Below are 18,663 nucleotides of genomic sequence, written 5' to 3' on the forward strand. Positions count from 1 at the left end.
GAACAGAGCCATCGATCAGGAGTAGAGGGATGTGAACAGGATGGAAACGAATCGAGTATTTACAGCCGGAAATTAGCTGGGAGTGTCTGACCGTAAGTGGCCAACTATGTATCCTAATATTAAACGACAATAAAAATGCTATACAAATTATTGTAGTAGAAACGTTATATTACAAGATGGTACAACTTTTCATTCATTCCTTTCGTTGCAAGAATTATAGACTTCTATGAATATAGTGATAAAGAAAATTAGGAATCTGTGGATGCAAACACATTATCAGGAATTTACGAACACAGGAATGTAGGAATACGGAGATGTAGGGATCTAGAAATTAAAGTTATGACGATCTAGAAATGTAGAGATCCAGGGATGAAGATTTAGGGGTTTATTGATGGAGGATTTAGGTATCTATGGATCTAGGTATATGGGAATAAGAGACATTAATTGTTGAAAAAATTTCTGATGTTACTTCTAACTGTAATAAAACTTACTATAATGTCATTTTTTAATATTCTTCTACATTCTTAGCAATAAATAAAGATTTATATAAAACTAGTGGTTATTGGTTCAGTTATGCTCCTTGGTATAGATGTTTACGAGTCTAGATATCTGAAAATCTAGGGTATTTACAGGACTAGATATCTGGGAATGTAGGTATTTGACAAACTAGGTATCTGAGAATGTAGGTATTTAAAGGATTAAATATCTAGGAATGTACACAGATATTTGAAGAACTAGGTATCTGTGAATGTAGGCATTTAAAGGATTAGGTATCTAGAAATGTACATAGGTATTTGACAAACTAGGTATCTGTGAATGTAAGCATTTAAAGGATTAAATATCTAGGAATGTACACAGATATTTGAAGAACTAGATATCTGTGAATGTAAGCATTTAAAGGATTAGGTATCTAAAAATGTACATAGGTATTTCAAGAACTAGGTATCTCTGAATGTAGGTATTTAAAGGATTAGGTATCTAAAAATATACATAGTTATTTAAAGAACTAGGTATCTCTGAATGTAAGCATTTAAAGGATTAGGTATCTAAAAATGTACACAGATATTTCAAGAACTAGGTATCTGCGAATCTAAATATTTCAAGAAATAGATGTCTAGAGATCGAAGTATCTGGGTATCTAGGAATACAAAGATCTCATATGTAGGGAACTAGATATATAGAAATTTAAGTATCTAACGATCTAAGAATATAAGATGTCTAGTTATCTGGAGAATTAGGAATATATCAAATTACGTAAGAATTCAATAATATAAAGATTAAATTATCTGAAGATTTATGTAACCAGATTTATGATCTGATGATATAGTAGTCTATATGGGAGCTTAGATATCATGGATTAAACCGACATGAAGACTTGGGGTTATAGTTATTAAGATATATAAGATAAGGTTATAATGATATATGAGATATATGAACTTTGGGATACTGCTATATGAGACATAGGGATTTTGGGATCTTATAACATGAGGATAGATCTATAAATGTAGGTATATTAAGATATATTTCAGTATATTTTTGACATCCAGTATATTACCTTACATTTATGATTTTGAACGACATTTGTATGTAATTCAGTACTAATTTTATTAGATTTCTAATACTGTCATAAATATATCATGCTTATATATCAACAAAGAAGAATTAATCGATAAATATCATAATAAATCAAATTATATGAAACGAAGTGGGTCACATTAGCTACATTTTATTTCAAATATGACCCACATATTTTCTTAAGTTACGTAATAAAATCGAACACTTCTATACTTAATCAAAGTACTAATTATTCAAGTTAAAACGAGCGAGTATAATTCTTCAATCTAACACCTTACATCGACGATCACGCTTCAAACTTCGCCGATAATTAATTTATACAAATTCGCTTTGCAGCCAATCGATAATACATGAATGATACACTGTAGGAACAAAGTGACGGCTCGAATTCAGCAACCTAATATTTTTCCACCCTCGTTCGCTATATGGTCCCTCGGGAAGCAGGGGGTGGTAGCCTACGTCTAGGCCTTTCATTTTCATCGGGCTTCTCTCGTCGAGCCTTTTCAACGGAGAGGAGGAAAAAAAACCGTCCACCGCGAAGAAAACCACATGAGAGATATGATCGTTCTTCGACAACATGCACTTAATCAGGCCGGCTTTATGTGGAACGGAGGGCTAAAGTGAAAGCCAGAGAGGAAGGACAGTGGCTCAGACACGAAGCTCGAGAGACTTAGGGGATGTCGAGTCGAGCGAGACCTTAATTTCCTGTAGCATTCCGGCTTATCTCTTTCGCGATTTATCGACCTACCCCCGAAACTTACACGCTCACCACCCCGAGAAACATCGGTCCTACGAGTGGAACATCCGTTTCCTACCTCCTCTTCGTACACCGCCTCGGTTATAATTGTTCTGACCACTTTTCACCGAGCTTTCAAATGTTCTTCCGGTTTGTATCTGGGGATACAAGCTCCTTTCAACAAGATTGCTGAGTGATCCTTTAATTCCTCAAGTATTTTTTTTCTAATTGAATATCGGAGGTTGACATTTTTTCTTAATTGAAGACTGAATACTTTTTTAATTGGAGATTGCAGTAGTCTTTTTATGATTGAATATTGAAGAATGAAATATTACCTTTAATCAAATTTTAAAGAGTGAAGTGTTATTTTCTATTCAAATATGAAAAATTAAAGTATTATTTAAAATGTTCACATTTATGAATTGAATAATTTATTAATTCTAAAATATACAAGTTTACGAATACTCTTATTAAGGGAAATTGACGAATTTTTGGATTTTGGATTCTCTTAAGTTGAAATTTACACATCTCATAAATTCCAAATCTGAAAATGGCTACATTTCCTAATTTCAAAATATACAACTCTCCGAATATTTTAATTCTGAAATATTCGATTTCCGAAAATTCCAAATTTATGATTCTCAAAATCCCCAAATGCTCAAATTATCGAATTCCCAAATTTTCTACATTACTAAATTCCTAACTTCCTGAATTCCTGAATTCCTAAATTTCTAAATTTCTAAATTTCTAAATTTCTAAATTTCTAAATTTCTAAATTTATAAATTTCTAAATTCCCAAATTTCTAAATTCCCAAATTTCTAAATTCCCAAATTTCTAAATTCCCAAATTTCTAACCTCCCAAATTCCTAAATTCCCAAATTTCTAAATTCTAAAATTTCTAACCTCCCAAATTCCTAAATTCCCAAATTCTTAAATTCCCAAATTCCTAAATTCCCAAATTCCCAAATTCCCAAATTCCTAAATTCCCAAATTCCTAAATTCCCAAATTCTTAAATTCCCAAATTCCCAAATTCCCAAATTCCCAAATTCCCAAATTCCTAAACTCCTAAATTCTCAAATTCCTAAATTCCTAAATTCCCAAATTTCTAAATTCCCAAATTTCTAAATTCCTAAATTTCTAACCTCCTAAATTCCCAAATTCCAAAATTCCCAAATTCCTAAATTCCCAAATTTCTAACCTCCCAAATTCCGAAATTCCGAAATTTCTGAATTCCCAAATTCCTGAATTCCCAAATTTCTAAATTCCCAAATTTCTAAATTCCCAAATTTCTAGATTCCCAAATTTCTAAATTCCCAAATTTCCAAATTCTTAAATTTCTAACCTCCCAAATTCCTAAATTCCCAAATTTCTAAATTCTAAAATTTCTAACCTTCCAAACTCCTAAATTCCCAAATTTCTGAATTCTCAAATTTCTAAATTTTTTAATCCATAAATCCCTAAATCCCAAATTCGAAACAGCAAAATTCCCTAAATTCCTAAATCTCTAAATCCCAAAATCCTTCAATTCCCAAATCCCAAATCTCAAAATTGAAAATCCCTCAAATTTCCAAATTTCTAAATTTCAAGTCTCTAAACCCCTAAATCCGCAAGCCTAAAATCGACTACCCCCAATTTCTTAAATTTCATCACATCCAATCAATAAAATCAGTTCACGAAAAATCACTTCCAGCACTGTTGCTACTTTAAACCACGTTTTATCCCAACAAAAACTTTCAATTATACCGCAATACAATCAGTCTCATTACTTTCGTTACGGACTACGTAATTAAAGGGGCGGATTGAAATTCGTGGGAATAATAAATGAGCCGTAGTACTACGCCCGAGAGATAACAAACACTCGGTTAATTAATGTCTGTTGGTACTGTATCAATAATCGAGGTTGCTGGCATCGTTCTTAATGCGATATTAAAAACGATAGGTACGTTTTCCGGTATCCGGTCATAATGTAGTCTAAATATCGAAATGTTACCAACCTTTTTATCGTTCGTATGCGAAGGTAATTAGCTGCTTGCAAATGTGCGCACAGTGTACGAATACGTTTCTGCATCGAACAAGCATTCCTGACAGTCGGAATTGTCCGTTGTCGCTGTTGATAAAGCTCGTTTATTGGCTCCCGATTGTTTGTTTCAATGGAACAGTAATTAAACAGTGTACCCTTGATATTTAATTATATGCGCCGATGGGAAATTCCGCAAATAAAAACTATTGTCTATGTGTCCCAGGGACGCGCGCTTTACGACTCAATGAGCTGTGCACAGGATAATTTCATTACCGATATCAATCGAGTTTACAATTGACGTAAGACTCGTTTGCTATTGCAGTTATTAACGTTTCACTATTTTACGTCTTGTGCTATTTTTATTATTTAATGCTATTATGTCTTGTGTTATTTTTACTGCATGTTGTTGTATTGTTGAATTTTATGGTAAAAGTCTAAAGAGGGTGGAACAAATTAAGGGTGTTACTGCAGTTAAATGTATTTGCACAAATTATTTTATACGCTTAATGCTAACTATGATGTCTAATATATAATGTAAGAATATGTATATTGGCAATTTTTCCCATTGCAAAAAATTAACCAAACAATATTAGATCCTTTATTAGATCATAAATTAATTTCTGATGAGTAAGTTTTTGAATACCTGGATCTCTATATTTCTGTATCTCTTAATTTATTGATATCTAGCTAGAATATCACAATACCAATATTTCTACATTCCTAAAGCTTATATCAGGGGTACCGAAAAGTAATCAAAATTTCTTCGATGATTTCAAAGTTTTTCGAATCGAAGGACTTTTTTTAAGAAGGGAACAATTTACGCTGGCAAAAAGCGTTAGAAAGTGATGGAAATTATTTTGATTTAAGATTTCTTTAATAAATATATATTTTTCGCCAGCAAACAAATTTTTGATTACTTTTCGGTACCTCTAATATATCTACAATATTTTTATATCTCTAGTTTAGGTGCCTAGTTTGCAATCCAATGAATGACATACTGTCATGTATCAAACAGAGACAGGCATATCAAACAGAGCAAATCATGACACATTCAATCTTGTCCATATTATGTGACAGTAGTAACGCCACTATGTAGTCAGACACAAGATAACACAATATATAGTCAGACACAAGATAACAGTATGTAGTCAGGCACAAGATAACAATGTGTAGTCAAACACAATGAATCATATATGACATATTCAAACTGAAGCTTTGTTTGACAGTAGAAATGTCAATATGTATTCAGACACAGGACTTAGAATATAAAATACATTAAGTGGCAATTTTTTAATTTAAAGATCGAATCAAGTATACTGAATTGTCAGCACTGTCGATAATTATTCGAAACTTTTATACTACTATAGTACATCTGTCTAAATGAAATTCATAGTGTTGATCAATCAAGGAAATAAAATATTAGGTTGTTCGGAAAGTAATTTCGTTTTTTCTCAACACAGGATTTAATTGTATTTTTTTACAGCTACCTTCACATTTAAGCCGCAAATCATTATACATTTTAACAACTGATATAGCAAAGTTTTTTTGTGAAAATTTTCCACTGATTCTATTCTATAGTTTTTGGTTGATGCCCCATCAAATATGGAAAGAGAAAACCAGCATTTACGGCATATTTTACGTTTTTACTATTGTAAAGGTAAAAATACTGTTCAAGAAGATGCATTAACAGAACGACAGTGCCAAAATTGGTTATTATTATTGATTTCGATCACTACAGAATTTTTTAAACGGTAAAACCTTCACTTCAAACGAGGAGGCGAAAATTCACTTGCATCAATTTTTTTTCAGCAAAGAACAAAAATTTTATGAACGTGGAATTATGTTACTGTCAGAAAGATAGTAAAGTATATTGGAAATCCATTTTTAATAGAATAAAATATTTATTCGCTATAAGAAAATCATATTTCGTTCCATCGAAAAAAAAAAAAAAAACGAAATGACTTTCCGAACAACCTAATAACAACACATAATATTTATCAACACATGATAGATATGTAATACTGTTCTTCTGAGAGAACCAACAATTTTAAACATCCTACATTCAATATCGACACAAAAGTTTAATTTATGACGTTATCCAACGATCTTCAGCCAAAGTACAACTGGGTCATATCGGGAATAGGGTCATAATGGGAACACTTACCTCGTTCCAAGCTAATAATGTAATTTCACTGAATGTTATTTAATTATATTCTCGAATTAATTTACTCATATCGATCCATAATCACAAAACTCAGAGTGTTAACAATCACTAACGAAACGTCTTCGAACCTCTCACTAGAGAGTAAGACGATGAAAATTCATTTTCAGGAAAGTTTCGAACGAGCCAACAAGTCGATTACAAGTGTCCCCCTCGTAATCGAATCTTAGCAGATTAATTAAAAATATCGCGAGCTAAACAATCAACGAGCTACGGCCTGACCTATATCGCGCCTCCTCTACTTCGTCCTACAATTCCTAAATAAACGAGTTACTCAATTCGAGCAATAAACCAGGCTAAATCAATATCAACGGATGATAAAAAAATAGATAGAATTTAATTTAATGGACCACTTTCAACCGATGGAGGGGAATTTATATGGAGGAAGAATTCCAGAATAATTCGAAGAATTTGCACGTTTTACGACTCGGAGATACTATATGGAACGGTTAGGGGAACCGATCTCGAATACTGATGATAACTGTACAAATCGCTGATAAGAATAGAGTTTCGATAAAATCCAGTTATGGAGGAAGCATTGATGGTTCGACATATCGATATTGTCGTTTCGTATGTGGTTTTATGTATTGACGCAATTAATGGAAATATTACAGAAAACTGCAGATATGGCAATTTGGAATTTTGGAATTATAATAGTTTAGAAATTTGTATAATTAGGAGATTTGCAAATTTGGAAATTTGAAAATGAGGATATCTGGATATTTGGAAATTTGAAAATTTGAAAATTCAGTAATATAGAAATTTGGAAATTTGAAAATTGGGAAATTATAAAATTTGAAAATTCGGTAATCCAGAAATTTAGAAATTTGAAAATTGGGAAATTATAAAATTTGAAAATTCGGTAATCTAGAAATTTGTAAATTTGGGAATCTGAAAATTTGGACGTCTGAAAGCTGAAAAATTTTGAAAATGAGAAATTAGGAGATTCGAAAATTTCAAAGATTGAAGACAAAAACCGTAGTAACTTCTAACGTTTCGAATATGAAAACTTCAAATTTTAAGGATCTATAAATAAAAAAAAAATCGTTCAGCGTGAAAATTTCAAAGACTGTCAACGCTGAAGGTTGTTCACCCGCATCGTTCTGCGTGCTTTATTTTGTTCCCAATCGTTCGCGATCATAAAAAAGTCCTCGTAACTCGCATAGTTTGACTTTGACCGAAAGGATAACTTTCCAAAGCGTGAAAACGGGTTCAAAACGAATTTAATATGGACGCCACGTAGGAATTCAGCGAGCACCAAAACATAGTTGGCGTGTCAACAGGAAAACATGTCGTAACAGGCAACGGGAATCTAATAAGCCGGATGCCACGTCCCCCTCAAAGGAAAATAGAGTACAAAATAGTTTCGTGATCCAGGAAACACGGGAACGAGACCCTGCAGGTTACACGAAGAAGCCTCGGTCTCGGCTTCGATAAAAAGAGAAAGCGAATGGCCGAGTTTCTCGAGCAAAAATAAAGACACGAACTTCTCTACCATAAATGAGAAATACGGCTTAAAAACGTCGCTTTGGATAGGTAACCGGAATAAATTCGAAGGTTTAAAGTGGATCGTATTAAATATTCAACGTTTCACTTTCCTATACTCTCCTATGTATCCCACTTTCCCAGTATAGGTAATACCAGAACAACACCGACTATTTAATATTTTATAATCTCTCGGTTTCGATTCTATTCTGACAATTTTTATTGACATTGTTTAATATTTCTTAAACGCCCAATTCTCGAATATTGTATTACTAGATTATTACGATGCGAAATTTCTAAATTACTAAATATTAACAAATTTTAGATTTCCAACTATTGAATGTTTTATAGTCCCTAATTTTCAAATTTGTAATGTTTTCTATCATTAGATTTCTAAATTTAGAACTGTGAAAAACTGAAATTTCTATGTGATGAATTCTGATTTTACTTAATGAGTAAAAATAAATCTACGTGTGGAGAATCACTGGTTCCACAATAAAGAAAAACTTCAAACTGCATCGTCAGAGTCAATAAATCCCAAGGTTTATACCTAAAGGCGAATTGGGCCAATACATTGCAGACCCAGACAGCTATTTTTTCCAGCAAGCGAGCGGTAGATTTTCTATATATTATAGAAAAGTTCTCCACTTTTAGTACGATCCTTGAACCGCGCAGACGTTCTTCCGCATCGTTTCAATAAATTCATTTGTTTTTGAAGATATTTAGCTTCTATTCTATTTAAATAAATAACCACCTCAAATTCCAATTTTATGTTTTTAAATTCATAAGTTTTGAAATTACTAAATGACAAATTTTTAGATTGTCAAGCTTCTGACAATCTCAGCCTTAAATTGTCAAGCTTCTAAATCCATGGATCCCTGGATTCTAATACGCCTATATTACTAGATTTCTAGAATATCCTACATCCCTAAATCCAAAGAATCCCTAGATCCCAAGAATCCCTGGATCCCAAGAATCCCTGGATCCCAAGAATCCCTAGATCCCGAGAATTCCTAGATCCCAAGAATCCCTAGATTCTAGTATCCTTACATACCAATATCCCTAGATCCCAAGGATCCCTAGATCCCAAGGATCCCTAGATCCCAAGGATCCCTAGATCCCAAGGATCCCTAGATCCCAAGGATCCCTAGATCCCAAGGATCCCTAGATCCCAAGGATCCCTAGATCCCAAGGATCCCTAGATCCCAAGGATCCCTAGATCCCAAGGATCCCTAGATCCCAAGGATCCCTAGATCCCAAGGATCCCTAGATCCCAAGGATCCCTAGATCCCAAGGATCCCTAGATCCCAAGGATCCCTAGATCCCAAGGATCCCTAGATCCCAAGGATCCCTAGATCCCAAGGATCCCTAGATCCCAAGGATCCCTAGATCCCAAGGATCCCTAGATCCCAAGGATCCCTAGATCCCAAGGATCCCTAGATCCCAAGGATCCCTAGATCCCAAGGATCCCTAGATCCCAAGGATCCCTAGATCCCAAGGATCCCTAGATCCCAAGGATCCCTAGATTCCAATATCCCCAGATACCAACATTCCTAGATCTCAATATTGATCCCTAGATCCGTATATCCCTAGATTTCTACATTCCTAAATTTCTTAATCTTAAATTTTGATATCCCAAAATGTCCACATCTTTGTATCAGAAATTTCGAAATTTCCTGCTTTTAATTCTCCAGCCTTTTACATCATCAAATTACCAAATTTCTGTTCCACAACATTCGCAAGTAATTTGCTCAGACCAAACCGTTGCTCCAAAGTCTGCCGTAAGTCAACGTTAGTTCTACCAGGAAATTTAATTGGCTGTTAATATCCAGGCTCGATAAAAATTCACGATAATCTCTTTTGGATAGTCCTTATTGTCGTCCTGTCGCTTGTATTGTGTCGATTCTACGCTTTTCCTATTTGCCGAGTCAACAGTCAGACTTTCAGCCTTGTCCGACGTCATAACAGCTATCTCCCTTCTTCCATTTCCGGCTATGCTGTCTCCCTGACAAGTATTGTGCTGTTTGCTTAAAGCAACGAGAGGATTCGAGGTAACGAGTCTCGAGCAGGAACAGAGTTCCCGATGAAATTCTATTTTGCCGCATGTTAGACCGTGTTTCACCGGTTTAAAAAGCTAGCAGACTGCAGGGATGTTAGGTGTTAATATCATTGCGAAACCACCCTCAGAATCGAGCTGAATTGAGACTCTATATTGATTAATCCTTAGACAGCGAATAGTGCGATAGGAGTGCTGCTATCGATAACGTTATTGACAAACATCGATGTGGAAATGTCACTGATAATTTGACATGTACTATAATTACTTAATGCATCACAGGAAGATAACTAAAGCAAAATGTACAGATTTGGTGCCTTCAAAAATTGAATGCTGAAAAATTTGGGAAACTCGAAGATTTGTGTATTTGAGAATTGAAAAATATGGAGATTTGACAATTTAGGGACGTGGAATATGTTTAAGGACAAGAAAATTTGAGAATAAAAAATTCTTAGCTTTGAAATACTTCGAAATGTAGAACTTTGAAAACATGTGATTTGGGGAACAGAAATTTGAGAATCTGCAACTTTTACAATTTAATAGTTTGGGAACGGAAAATTTGAAAAATTGGAAATTTACAAACAGAAAATTTGGAAACTTAGAAATTCCAATAATTGAAAAGTTGAACAATTCAAAATTAATCTACCATCACAACAGTTTTTGCATACAATTATAAAACTAAAGAGACATAGATCAAAGCGTTATTCTGTGAAACTTGTTCTATGAAATTTGCTTGATGTCACAAACGCATCAAAAGTAATTATTTCATCTTCATTACGCAAACAAATATGAAAGACAGAGAAGCATGAAGGCAGCAGAAATTAACATCGAACGGGCATAGAAGCAAAGGGACAACCGGTCTCAAACATGCAAACACAGAAAGCAACATTTCGTGCTTAAAGTACCCTTAACAGGCAGGAACAATATACCTCGAGCAAGGGGTTAAAAGGGCTTGATAAAACGATACACGGCCGGTTGCACAAAGGTACATTGTAAAGGAACATCCGAGGAGGATATAATACCGAAGAGATTACATCCAAAATAAGATAAACGGGAAACATGTTTGTATCTTTGTAGGTTAACACACTTCCTCCCTCGATAATCGTTTATCCTTGTTATCAGTTATAACTTTTGTACATTACCGTCTACTTTGTTCAGTGTTAACGTTAATGCTACTGAACATGTGTGTATGTTCAATTTTTTTTAACATAAAAAACAATGATTATATATGTAGTCACATATGTAGTCATGCATGTACACTACCGTCCATAAGTATCCGGACACCAGCGAAATATGCATTCGCGTTGCATGAAAGGTATTCAAGTATCTGCAGCAGTAACTAAAATCGATTTTTTTTCTGCAAAGGTCAGAATACTGGAACGTTTTTCCATTGATAATTCTCGTTTGGACCTCATATCTCGATGGAAAAGAAGCTACAGACGAACTGAACCGAAACTATCGAGTGCGTAGCGTTACCTCCATTCTTATCTCCATTGAGGGAACCTAAACATCTACCAACAGTTTACAAACACTTGAAACATATCGAAGAACCCTCTGAATACGTTCTGCACCATAGAAATGAAACACAGTAGAAATTAAAATTTTTTTTAGAATCGAAAGCGTTTCATTAGATTCACAAATTTGGACTTTGTACTTCTGGACATGAATTTTACTTTCACACTTTCATTATATAATTTGTACTTAAAAATTAATTCCATTACGTTATGACACCTCAGAAAAGATAATAATAATTATTACAAATGATATGATAACCCTAAATACCTTTCGTACAAAGTTCAACTATGATTTATGTAACGAAACCAAGTGTCCGGATACTTATGGACGGTAGTGTATGTAGTCATGCATGTATGTATGCAGACATGTTATGTGATCGCACATGTGATTATATGTTAATATGTAGGAAGGAATATATGTGAGTTTGTATGTATAAACATGTATGTGGTCATGCATGCGTATGTAAACATGTATGTGATCAAATGTATACGTAGATATAATACAATAGACATATGTTATGTACATGCAGCCATATACATATCTATATGGACACCTCTTCCTCTTGTATCATGTACATATAATGCATCCACTTGCTATCGGTTAAAAATGAATAAATTATAATTTTACAAAATTAATTATATAATTTCTGCTTAAAAAAAAAAATCAAATAATGTTCTAGTACATCTCAACAAATAATATTATACGATTATTATTAATATTACAAATATCACTCATTATACAACCACCTTTGTGTTAACATTTAAAAACTGGAACCTCATAGATGACACACAGTATATGATACAATTATAAAAAATATACGAACTGTAACATTTAATTATACCTATAAAATTCCATCAAAGCTTAAATGTTAAATAAGGAACGTTTGCAGAAAGCTCCTAAAAAAGATTAAACTCTGTTGAAACAGTAAATAAACTTGAAAGAACGACAGAAACGGAAAACAGAAAGGGAAAAGCAATTGTACAGAGGGGTCGTTTGAGCGAGTCAATCATCAAGACATTAATAAAAGATTCTAAGACCTGCGCTGTTATTCGGTCGAAAGCAATTGCTAAAAAACAGACTCGGCACGAGAAAATAATAATTTACAAAGTCGTCAAAGGTGTCTCAATTGTTTACAAGCCAAAAGCAACAGTAGAAAGAATATGTTTCGAGTAAACATGGTCCAGACACTGCGCAAGTAGTACAAACGCGTAATAAAGCCGACAGGACTGTATTGTCGCGCAACAAGCATCAACACGAACAACAATTTCATAAATGCAGCACAAGAGAGAGTTTTATTGAAGTACGTACTGCTTTTGAAACACAAAGCATGCAGAAAAAGGGATTCTAGTTATTAAATTGTTTTATTAATTTCTGTAGTATTTCATCTATTTCGCTTTGATGTATAATTCAGCGCGGGATTTATTTCTCTTTTTATTTTGTGCCGCTGGTTTCGTGTAGTACTTTCAAATCCAGATTCATATTATTTTATTGTTTTTCTTTTCGTGAGTTTATGTATGGAAAATGAATCATTCATTTGTAATCAATTAACTTACTTGACATTAAAATGATCAAATCGGTCTTATGACCGTTTTATAAATTTCTTAATTTCCGTTTTATAAATAAATTTACTACGTCCAAATTGAAGAACTTATCCATATCCCATCGGTATTCCCACCGTAATAAAAGCATTTCGTGTTGACTAGAGGACAAATGAAGATCGGGAGGCTGCGAAAGCGGAGAAACTGGGACTAACTCGATAAAATTGACCGAGTTACATGGCTGCACGAGTTCCGCTGTCCAGCAACGTCACACAAATCTAATTCCTGTTCTTGATAACCGTTGCCGACCACGGCAGAATATTCTGCCACGGCTCTTCCTCGAATTTTCCGGTGTCTACGTGTTTCAGAACGTGCACACGGTCCAGCAGATAAGACGAAGGGAAACCGTGGAGGTAGCTCGTAGGTGAAAACCCTTGACGCAACAAATAGGTGCAGCTGATGCTGCGAAAACGAACAGGATTTACCCAAGACCGAGACCCGCCATGCGGACAAATTTCCATGAAGCTTCGACTGCTCTTCAAGACGCTTACATTCGCTTCTTACTCGTACGACGCTATAGGGCTCAATCGAGGAAACTTATTTTCACGGAAATGAACTTTACGGACGAACGAATCTGTCTTCCACTATTTTCTACCACTTTGCTCTTGTTGGATGCTTAATTATCTAGATATATGTACGAAATAATCAAACTTCTTACAAAGGTGACATTCTGTTGGTTCAGTAAGAGTAATTTTAAAGTTACAGGCAAAATTAGGACGAATGAAAAATTAGGTGTTACACTGTTAGAGATTTTTTAGAGAGCCTGCGAAATTGTATTAAAAATTAAATTTAATATAGCATTATAATAATTATAGCCACTTTAATGTAGCATATTACATGCAACATAATACATGTAAAATTATACTATCACAATAAAAATAGAACTTTATACGGTATGTATGTATGTATGTATGTATGTATGTATGTATGTACGTATGCATGCATGTGTGTATGTATGTACGTATGCATGCATGTGTGTACATACATACATATGCATACATAGACATATACATGTGTGTATGCATGCCTGCACGTATGTGTGTATGTACGTATGTATACATGTATGTGTTACACGTAATGTGCATGTGTGTATATATCTACATATGCATACATATACATATATAGATGTGTGTATACATGCCTGCACGTATGTGTGTATGTACGTATGTATACATGTATGTGTATATGTACGTATGTATGCATGTACCTATTCATATGTGCACGTGTGTATGTATGTAAGCATATACGCATACATGTATAAAAATACCGTTCCTTTATCCACCTTAATTTAATCGTAAATGAAAAATTTTGCGCCAAAAGTGAAATGAAGTTTGAGAAAGAACGGAATTACCGCGATATCGCAGAGCAGCAAAATTCCGATCAAAAGTGTCTCAACATCGATCCCGAGAGGGTGAAATACTTAAATTAAACAAGAGTTTAAATAGTACAGTAAAGCCGGTATACACCCTGCGCATCGATTCAAGAGGAAATCTATTCGAAGCGACTGTGAAACCATTCGGAAAAGGCTTTTCAACAGGATTTTTGTTTACTCGAAACGCGTTTTCCAGCCGAGTGGAAATCAATCGAGGTCCGAAAGCGGCGAATATCGAAGGGGAATTAATTTCAGCGACACGCCACGCTAATCCAGTTAGACCATCGTCCCTTCGACTTCGAGAAGCACGAACCGCTCATGCGTTAGCCCTTATTTCTGAGGGGCAGATTGCTGGATGCCACGGCGCGTGAATTTAAATGTTCCTGAACGAACTTGCGTTTCCCGTTCCCGAATTTCCCTGTGTACCCTTCGCACGCTGCTCTAATATTAACGGTACAAGTACAGAACTGATCAAATAATCGATTCGCAAATTCCTTGCTTTGAATAACAAAATTTGGTAAGCTTATCTTGAAATTTTTCGCAATTTTTATTGGGATAAAAAATTACCGTGTATATTAGTTTATTTTAAAAATATTTAAAAATATATAGATTCAGGAACTTGAAACTTTGTAATATGCTGAGCATTACAGATGGATCTGAATAACAAAAGATAAATTTCCTGATAAGAAAAAAAAATACAAAAAATTAAATCATTGAGAAAAATATAAGATAATTTGGAAAGGCTAAATTTAAAACACTAATTCGTTTGAAATTACTGCTTAATTTAAAGATTTCTAATTAAAGAATAACTAAAATTATATACCACATGTAACCATTGCATAATACATAAAATTACATACCGCATAAAATTCACACAAGTAACACTTTTCAATATTTCGATATATAATTATAGGTTTTAATATAAGTTTAATGTAAGTTTAATACAAATTTAATATAAATATAGTTTAATATAATGCGTCTCGCAAACCTCTACCCAGGGCACGACGCGTGCAGGCTTGCACACGTCGAATAAAACAAAAGTCTATCGCTTCGTCGAACACTTCCGTTGTACCTCGCACAATACATTGTATATTACCTCACGAATTATGTTACATTCCCTACATAATTCTAAATTACTTGACAAAATTACAGTAACAACTTTTTAACTTCAATGAAATATTTCCCGCTTCACCATCCCAGTAATTTTATTAGAATACACAACAAATAAAAAATATAGATTTTTGTCACCGCCACGTCATTTTGTCTCGGTGTGTCACCGAAAACCAGTTGTAAGAAGTCCCAATTCTAACTAACGTGTCCCCGAGCTCATCACTCGCGGGCGAATCCAGCGCCCCCCATGAGCCACTGTGTCTGGAAACGAAGGGCAGAGAAGCTCGGAAAGAAAAGGGATTAAATTCCAGGAATAGCATTACGAAGACGGAAAGAAGTCCGATGTAGAAAATTTAAAAGCAACCCTTACACGCGAAGCGGCGTTTAACGCATTTTTTCCCGTCGACGTCCAACTTTCGTGCACGCGTTCGCTCGCGTAGCCCGAGGCACGTCCGGCCCGTTACGTTAGCCCATATTCTCGTCACTCTCTTTCCACGTGCCAGTAATTTATGAGCTTTAATTAGCCAAGATGCCCGAGGCCAGACTAGCTTCTGCATTATCGTAACTAACCAACCCCAGCCGCCCCACGCCATCCCCGTTATACACCCTTAGCCTCCACCAGCTGCTCGTTATCGTCGTTGTTATCAGAAGGCGACGAGCCTCTATCTGCTGCTTCCCACCAACCAGTATTGAATTTAAACGCGTATTCTGCCGTCGGAGCGTTATAACGACGGTGATTATCCGTTTCTTTCAACGAGCTCGAACGGTATCGAACACCGGTGTCGCGGTTTATTGGTCGATTAATGGCTGACCATAAGTCTTCAGGAACGTTATCGCCGAGGCCGGTTGTTTCCTTTGTTTCGTGATATAGCCTGTTGCTCGATGCGATTTAAAGATCGTTTCATATCGAAAATTCTTGAAAATTTGCTAAACCCTAGAGAACCACGGGGTTCACCACAGAGGACTAAATATCTTGGATACTTTCGACGATATGAATATCAAAGCTGCTTTGAGGGAGAGTTACTTTGATTCAAAGACAGTGGAGGAGAATGCGTACAATGCAACGTAGACATTCTTTGGGATAACATATACTGTCGACGAGACTGTACTTGGCGCGTTGGAGGTCAGAGTGCAAGAAGCCAATAGGTCGCACCGTCTATACCCACGTTGCACATTTTTTGTGGATTTATGAAATTTTGGGAGACTTGAAATTTGGGGTTTTTATCGTTTATGGAATTTGAGAGGAATTTTGGAACTGTCCGAATTCTCAAATTTTCAAGTTCATAAATTTCATAAATTTTCACACTTCCTTTTTAAATATTGCTGGTTCACAAATTTTCAAATTCCCAAATTTTTAAGTTCTCAAATTCTTAAATTTTTAGACTACTTAGTTTCTCAAAATTTTCAAATCTCAAAATCACAAATTCTCAAATTCTATAATCTTTAAACTCTCTAATTCTCAATTTCTCAAACTTTCAAATTCTCAAAGTCTCAAACTTTCAAATTTTCAAGCCACTGATGTCCATTTTTCTATTCTGACCAATTGTAGTCATAGAACCTCCATAATCCAATCAGACCCGTTGGCACTCCTACGTGCCAACTCCTGGGTTACCGACAGTATGTTAATAGCGTAGTTTAGAGCTCGAGGTAAAATTTATTTCTAAACGCAAAAGGAAGGTTGTTAAAGGGAAAGGCACTGATAAAAACCAGACTCAAGAGCCAGCGAGTGTTTTTGCGTACGATGCATAAGCTAAGGTGATGAGTGGATACAAAGAACGTTAATTAGGTCGTTTTTTGAGAATGAGAGACAGAATTGCGTCGACTATGGAGAGTGAAAGACATGTACATTGTGTTCACGCGCTGGGTAAAATATTAATTATTTATAGTTAATTTCGAAGGTTGTAAATCTTCGTCGACCCATGGCGTTTCCACAACTTGTTACGGTAGTGGAATTATATGTAAAATTAGTGTTATAGAGTAGAATTGATAGAGTGGCTCAGAGTCCTCCACACTGGTGTGCCCAGGTCAATGAAGGATGTAGTTCATCATCCCACTAGTTGTAATGATTGTTGTGTGTTAAAGTCGTTGATAGTGACAAAGTTAATGTAAGACAGACCGAAGTAAGTATATTCTAAGGAAGCTGAATTAAGACTAACCAGTCGACTCTAAAACAGCCAGAAAAGAAAGCAACGAAGGAAGTTCAGGACGTGAAGGCGTTACCAAAAAAGGGCCAATCAGGACAGATAGTTATTTGTGAAAAATACTGATTGGTGAGATGGTTCAGTGAATGGGATTGTAAGATTTTTAGCCTTCACTCCAGGGTTGTAAATAAGGTGTCGTTAATAAGGTGACCCAAACAGTTAAGTGATTTGGGTCCTTCAAAGGAAGCAATAAATGGGCACCATGTGTTTATCATCGGAGTTTGAGCGCGTAGGCCCACTTTAGTGGGGTGCACAGTTTAGGACCATGGAAATAAACCTCTTTAAGAAAAGGTATATTGGTGTTAGGAAAACGTGCTTTTCTGGCCTGTTAGAAGGCTATTGTCAATTGTTAAGAACGTCAAGTTGTGGAGACGTTCATATGGTCTGAAATATCAGTTTAAAATTGCAAAGGTGAAACGTTTTTGGGCTTGACAAAATACCCATAAATATTACGTTAATTATATTCCGAGCAACTCGGAACATACTCCCCCCGTTGAGAGGGTACCGATCAATAAAGAAAGTCTGGGTACTTATCTTTGAACTGTAGAATGTCATGTGGTATCACCTACGATTACCTTGATGTCACCAGGTGTACCTGTTCTGCTTGATTGGTAGAAAGTGGTACTTGCTTGATTTCATGAAAGAATTGTTGCGGCATCTTGAATGTTGGCCATCTGGATGGGGTTGTCTGATTCTGGATGCATGATTGCACCAAGAGGCCATTGCAGTGATAGCGCATTATTTTCTGAATGATGTTTTTTTTCATTTGAAC

General features: G+C 35.2%; 1 protein-coding gene across 4 annotated transcripts in view; it reads right to left on the reverse strand.

The window, feature by feature from the left end:
- Positions 1 to 18,663, reverse strand: part of LOC100876889 (dystrophin, isoforms A/C/F/G/H) — a 758,772-nt gene that overhangs the window by 607,724 nt on the left and 132,385 nt on the right. The gene's annotated exons all lie outside the window — the stretch shown is intronic.

Source organism: Megachile rotundata, chromosome 9 (genome assembly GCF_050947335.1).
Source record: "Megachile rotundata isolate GNS110a chromosome 9, iyMegRotu1, whole genome shotgun sequence".
In the NCBI taxonomy this organism is placed as follows: Eukaryota; Metazoa; Arthropoda; class Insecta; order Hymenoptera; family Megachilidae; genus Megachile; species Megachile rotundata.